Here is a 7,092-nt window from a genome sequence, read left to right on the forward strand (position 1 = left end):
GTAAGGAGTAAACTCTTGGTTTTTCAAACTTTTTAAAAAAGATATTATTTAGGGATCCCTGGGTGGCGCAGCGGTTTGGCGCCTGCCTTTGGCCCAGGGCGCGATCCTGGAGACCTGGGATCGAATCCCACGTCGGGCTCCTGGTGCATGGAGCCTGCTTCTCCCTCTGCCTGTGTCTCTGCCTCTCTCTCTCTCTCTCTGTGTGTGTGTGATTATCATAAATAAATAAAAAAAATTAAAAAAAAAAAAGAAAAAAAAAAGATATTATTTATTTATTTGAGAGAGAAAGAGAGAAAGAGAGAGAGAGAGAGAGAGAGAGAGAGAGAGAGAGAGATCGCTCATGATCTGGGTGAGAAGGGGAAGAAGCAGGCTCCCTGCTCAGGATCCCAGGATCCTAAGATTATGACCTGAGCTGAAGGCAGACATGTAACCTACTGAGCCACCCAGGTGCCCCTTTCATACTTGAATATATATTGACTTATCTTCCTTTTGAATGATAATTTATTATATATTGAATTCTATGTTATGAGTTCTTTACCTTAGGTATATAAAAGATATTTTCCTACTACCTTTTAGCATTTATTCTTGCTGATGAGAGCTCTGCTACCAACTTGATTGCTACTTTTTTTCTGGTAATCTGTCATTTAAAAAAAGAACAGAGTGTCACCTGGTTGGCTTAGTGGGAAATGCAACGCTTGATTTCAAGGTTGTGAGTTCAGGTCCCCTGTTGGGTGTAGAGATTGCTTAAGAATAAAATCTTCTGAGTGCCTAGGTAGATCAGTCAGTTAAGCATATGACTCCTGATTTTGGCTTAGGTAATGATCTCAGGGTCATGAGATTGAGGCATGGAGCCTTCTTAAGATTCTCTTTCTCCTGCTCCCTCTGCCTCTCCCCACCCCCGCTTATGCACACTCTTTCTGAAAAATATATAAATAAAAATTAAAAAGGAACACCTGAATGGCTCAGTCAGTTAAGCGTCTGCTTTTGCCTCAGGTCATGATCCCAGAGCCCCAGGATTGAGCCCCACATTGGGCTCCCTGCACCATGCGGAGTCTGTTTCTCCTTCTGCTCCTCACCCTGCTTGTGCACACATGCTCTTCTCTCTCACTCTGTCTCAAATAAATAAATAATATCTTTAAAAAAATAAAATAAAAATAAAAAATAAAATCTTAGAAAAAGAATAGAAATTAATTCTTAGAGTAATTTTAGAGTCACAGAAAAATTAAGCCAAAGGCTCAGCACTTTATTTACCTCCTGCCCCTGCACATCCGTGTCTGCCTCATTATCAGCATCCCCCACCAGAACTATAAAGAGTAAAAAGTGAATCTCCTCTTTGCCCTACACCACTCTACTTTTCAACTTGCTAATTTTTACTCTGTCCTATTGTTATCAAGTTGATGTGCATCCTTCCTGAACTCTGTCTACATACACACATACACACATGCACACACCGTGCAGCAGTGCATCTGTATCATAATACAAATGTGTATCTAAAATCACAAGCATTATGGTTGGTTTTATGTGTCAACTTGGCGAGGTTATATGGTTCCTAATAATTCCATCAAACACCTATCTAGGTGTTGCTTTGAAGGTACTTTGAAGATGTGATTACATAATCCGTTGATTTAGATAGGGATATTATCCCAGATAACCCAATTTGAAAGGTCTTAACAGAACTGAGTCTTTTCTTAAGAAAAAATTCTGTCTGGGGGCATGAGTCTCAGCTTGCAACTGACAGATGTAGATTACTCCCTTCCTGATGCCCTGTGATTTTCCAGCTTGCCTAGCCAGCCTTGATAATTGCGTGAGACAAGTTTTTGTGATCCATCTCGTATTTCATATTTCTTCCTAATTCTGTATCTCTGGTTGAGCCATGATTGACATATATGATTCTGCAACTTACTTTTTCACTAACAATATGTCTTAGAGACGGTGTTATGATTAACTGCTGAATCATAGCTCATAATATGAATGTACTGTATCTCATCTAATCATCCTGTTACTGGTGAATATTTTGTTGTTTAGATTCAAATTTATATTTTCATTTGCTACTTTGAAAATTTAATTTATCCACTTCTTGTATCCAGCATTGCTATAGTAAAATTTAATACCAATTGGATCCGTTCTTTGTAGATAATTATATTTCTTCTTTGAAAGCTTTTAAGATATTATTCTTTTTTTTCATCTCATAAGAACATATTGGGGAGAAAAAAATTCCTTCTACTCTTCAAGGTTATTTGACTGGTTTCATAATTGAATTAACATATGATAGATTAATAGGAGAAAACAAATTTGATTACATATGTATGAAGGGGCTGTAAGAATATGAGACATATCCACAGCCAGCCCCGACCCATCCTCGCGTGTCCCGTAGCCTCCCGCCACATGCACTGAGCATGAGGGAGATCGTGCACATCCAGGCCAGCCAGTGTGGCAACCAGATCAGAGCCAAGTTCTGGGAGGTCATCAGCGATGAGCACGGTATAGACCCCAGTGGCAACTATGTGGGTGACTCAGACCTGCAGCTGGAACGCATCAGTGTCTACTACAAGGAGGCCTCTTCTCATAAGTATGTGCCTCGGGCCATTCGGGTGGACCTTGAGCCTGGAACCTTGGACAGTGTCCGGTCTGGGGCCTTTGGGCATCTTTTCAGGCCTGACAACTTCATCTTTGGTCAGAGTGGGGATGGCAACAATTGGGGCAAAGGTCACTACACGGAGGGCGCAGAGCTGGTGGACTCAGTCCTGGACATGGTGCAGAAGGAGTGTGAGAATTGTGACTGCCTGCAGGGCTTCCAGCTGACCCACTCACTCGGCGGGGGCACAGGGTCCGGGATGGGCACACTGCTCATCAGCAAGGTGCCCGAGGAGTACCCCGACCACATCATGAACATCTTCAGTGTGATGTCCTTGCCCAAGGTGTCGGACACAGTGGTGGAGCCCTACAATGCCTGCTGTCCCCCCACCAGCTTTGTATGATATCTGCTTCCACATTCTCAAGTGGCCACGCCCACCTACGGTGACCTCAACCATCTGGTGTCGGCTGATGGCAAATAAATCAGCTAACTACTTCTCTCGGCTTCCCCGGACAACTCAATGCTGACCTGCTCAAGCTGGCCGTGAATATGGTGCCCTTTCCCCGCCTGCACTTCTTCATGCCCAGCCTTGCCCCACTCACCGTGAGGGGCAGCCAGCATTACCACACGCTCACAGTGCCCGAGCTCACTCAGCAGATGTTTGATGCCAAGAACATGATGGCTGCCTGTGACCCCCGCCATGGCTGCTACCTGACCGTGGCCACCGTCTTCCGCGGGCACATGTCCATGAAGGAGGTGAACAGCAGCTACTTCATCGAGTGGATCCCCAACAATGTGAAGGTAGCCGTGTGTGACATCCCACTCAGGGGGCTCAAGCCATGTTCCGGTGCAAGGCCTTCCTGCACTGGTACATGGGCGAGGGCGTGGACGAGCCGGAGTTCACTGAGGCCGAGAGCAACACGAACGACCTGGTGCCCGAGTACCAGCAGTACCAGAATGCCACGGCCGAGGAGGAGGGCGAGATGTATGAAGATGAAGAGGAGTGCGAGGCTCAGGGCCCCAAGTGAAGCAGCTGGAGGGGCAGAGCCAGGCTGTTGCTGTGGCCCAGAGGCCTGTCCCCCAAGAGCCATGTCGCCATTGACACTGCCCCAAGCCTTGCTCCCACCAGCTCTGATCCACAGCGCCCTAGGGCTCCCGACTGTCCTCCAGTATTTACGGCATCCCCACCCCACGTGAGTCCTGTTTTCCCACCATAGGTCAGCTCCATCGTGTCTGCTTTATTGTCAGCTCTAGGCCTGTTTTATGGCTTGTTTTGTTTTTTGTTTTTACTGTTTTTTTTTTTTGTTTTTACTGTGTTTATATTTTTGGGGGGGAATACTTAATAAATTTATTGCTGTCAGAAAAAAAAAAGAATATGAGACATAAGGTCAAGCTGGGCAGTTCCTATTTATATGCCAACTTCAGCTAAGGAATGGGACAGGGACCTGGGGCTTCAAAGAAAGGAGGATGATTCACAGGACAATAAGGAAAAAAGATGTTTGGCAGTTAGATGTTTGCCCTGCCATACAGAACTGTCACTCAGATAAAAAAACTATTCCTCAAGGAGAAAAAATTAGTGGGAAATATCAGAAAGGGAGACAGAACATGTGAGACTCCTAACTCTGGGAAACGAACAAGGGGTGGTGGAAAGGGAGGTGGGTGGGGGTGACTGGGTGACGGGCACTGAGGGGGGGCACTTGATGGGATGAGCACTGGGTGTCATGCTATATGTTGGCAAATTGAACTCCAATAATAAAAAAAAATATTCCTGATAATAGTTGTCTTTCTGGGCTAGGTCTCTGTCTAAATTCTTTCAGGTAGTTAAGGGAGCAGTAAGAATTTTTCCTGAGTTTTCTGGGTCTTGATTGTTTTCAGTTTAAAATAGTCCATGTGCCCAAATGACACATTTTGGGGAGACTTGTTTTGAACCTCTTTAATATCTATGGTTGTTTTTCATCCTGCTTAATTTTTAATAATCCCCTTAAATCTGGAGACTCACTTTTGATGTTTTCCTGTCATTACTTTTATTACTTTTTTTTCAGTCCTCTTTCTCTGGAACTCATATTTGATAGATGCAGGACTTTCTGGGACTTTCTCTCAAGCCTCAATTTTTTTTAAGATGTATTTATTTGAGAGACAGAGTAGGGGGAAGGGCAAAGGGAGAGAGAGAGAGAGAGAGAAAGAGAGGGAGGGAGAGAATCTCAGGCAGACTGTGCTGAGCACTGGTGCCACATTGGGCTCGTGACCTTGAGATCATGATCTGAGCTGAAACCAAGAGTCTAAATGACATTTCATTAGACCTTAAATGGGGCTGAGTTAAAAAAAAAAAAATGGGGCTGAGTAGAGAAATAAGGCAGGAAAGGGATTTACCCAAAGAAAACAAAACACTAACTTAAAAGATGCTTGCACCTCAAGGTTTACTGCAGTGTTATTCACAAGAGCCAAGACACAGAAGCATCCCAAGTGCCCATGAACTGATGAATGGATAAACATGTGGTCTATACACAATGGAACATGACTCAGTCATCACAAAGAATGACATTTTGCCATTTGCAATGACATGGATGGACCTAGAGGGTATTACGTTAAGTAAAATAAGTCAGAGAAAGACAAATACCACATGATTTCACTCCTATGTAGAATTTAAGAAATAAAATTTTAAAAGGTGATAAACAGGGGCACCTGGGTGGCTCAGTCATTTAAGTGCCTTCAGCTCAGGTCATGATCTCAGGGTCCTGGGATCAAGTCCTATGTTGGGCTCCCTGCTCAGGGAGGGGGAGTCTGCTTCTCCCTCTCCCTTCACTCTTACCCACTGCTCACATGCACACATGCATGCATGCCTTCTCTCTCTCTCATGTAAAAATTTTAAAAAATAGAGAGATAAAGAGACTTTTAACTCTACAGGGGAGGTTGAGGGGAATGGGAAGCAGGTGATGGGGATGAAGGAGCACACCTGTTGTGACGAGCACCGGGAGACGTACAGACATGATGAATCACTTTATCCTACACCAGATACTAACACTATACTGTATGTCAACTACACTGCAGTAAGAAGAAAGAATTTGAGGGGACTCCTATTTGTGATCTTCCATTAGTCTAGAACTGTGTTTTCCAAATTCTATTTCCTTGAGGGAAGAGTGAGTTTCAGGATCAAAGAAGACAAGGGAATACTAAATACCAATCACATGCTCACCTTGGTGACTTGTGATAATTAGCATATTGAGGACTTTTTAAAGTCCTGCACAAAAGACTTCTACTCTGATATGGGATGAACTCTGTTACTGCTTAAAGTCAGGTAACTTTCCTTAAATGTTTCTATCAGAAACTAAACATCTCTGGATCGTTACTCTAAACTTCTGTGCAGCCAAGTGATGGAAACGTGGTGACCTCTGAAGTGTCCTAGGCCAGCTCTGCCTGGCTCTGGCTCTTTACACACCCAACACGATGCCCAACAGCGAGTCAATGGGAGATGAGGGAGCAGCCCCCAGCTGCTACAAGGCGAGAGCCCTCAGAGCAGGCGAGGGCAACGCCACTGGGGCTTGCCTGATGGTGGAAACAGGATTCTGCCCAGACCGTGGCTGGAAAGCTCTTCTTCCTACAGAAAGGAGCAGAATGGATCCACCCTTATCAGCATAGTCTACACCACTCACAGCTCGTAACACAGCAACAGACAGAGATGGAGCCTGAAGAGGACATGTAACACAGCTATGCCATTGCTAAGAATATGGAAGGAGCAAACCTCAGCACTGCCATCTACAAAACTCAATTCATAGCATCACTTCTGAGCAATTATTCTTAAACAGACTGAGGCAGAGATGTTGACAGGGCAAAACAACATCCCAGAAGTATCAGCTGCAAGGGGTGGAGAGAACAAAGCCAGGGACAGGAGTCACTCAATAGGGGTGTCCACTGCTTTTGGTAACAAGCTAAGTGAATTAACTAAATCTCCCGAGTCTCATACCCTGTCTGCCACAGGCAGGGTCAGGTCAGAGCTGTACACATAAGCACATATATGTCTGCGTGCATACACACACATACGCAGGTAGGTGTTTCTCATGCTAAATGTCTCTGACCACCTTCACTGATTTCTCCAGGAAGGAACCATCTTAACTGTTACAGGAAAATTTCTGGACTGGAGGATGTTACTTGACTATGACATCAAGATCTTACTGCCCAGAATGGGCAAAGAACAGGTAATGATCTTAAACACTATGTATTACACACACCATGGTGAGCTTGTGTATGGGAAGAACTCAAACATTTCTGCTGAATAAACTCAGGGAAGGCAAGTGGGAGGATGCAGTTGTGCTTTCAAAATATAATAATCTGAGAAACAGGGAAAAGGAGAAATTCGATACTCTGGTGAAGTATTCTATCAGCCAAATTATAGGGGACAAGTGTCTTATATAAAATTAAGGACAAATGAGATTCATGGTCACGTAAAGCCCATGTAGACCTATTATCACTGGAGATACTTTTACAGCTGAAATAAAGATCGTCTATTAATTTTCTGAAAA

The 7,092-nt window shown here is 44.2% G+C and overlaps 1 pseudogene; it reads left to right on the forward strand.

Moving 5' to 3' along the window:
- The first annotated feature begins 2,393 nt into the window (after positions 1–2,393).
- LOC129507668 (tubulin beta-3 chain-like) lies at positions 2,394–3,603 on the forward strand (annotated as a pseudogene).
- Positions 3,604–7,092: the final 3,489 nt, after the last annotated feature.

Source organism: Nyctereutes procyonoides, unplaced genomic scaffold (assembly GCF_905146905.1).
Source record: "Nyctereutes procyonoides isolate TBG_1078 unplaced genomic scaffold, NYPRO_anot_genome, whole genome shotgun sequence".
Taxonomy (NCBI): domain Eukaryota; kingdom Metazoa; phylum Chordata; class Mammalia; order Carnivora; family Canidae; genus Nyctereutes; species Nyctereutes procyonoides.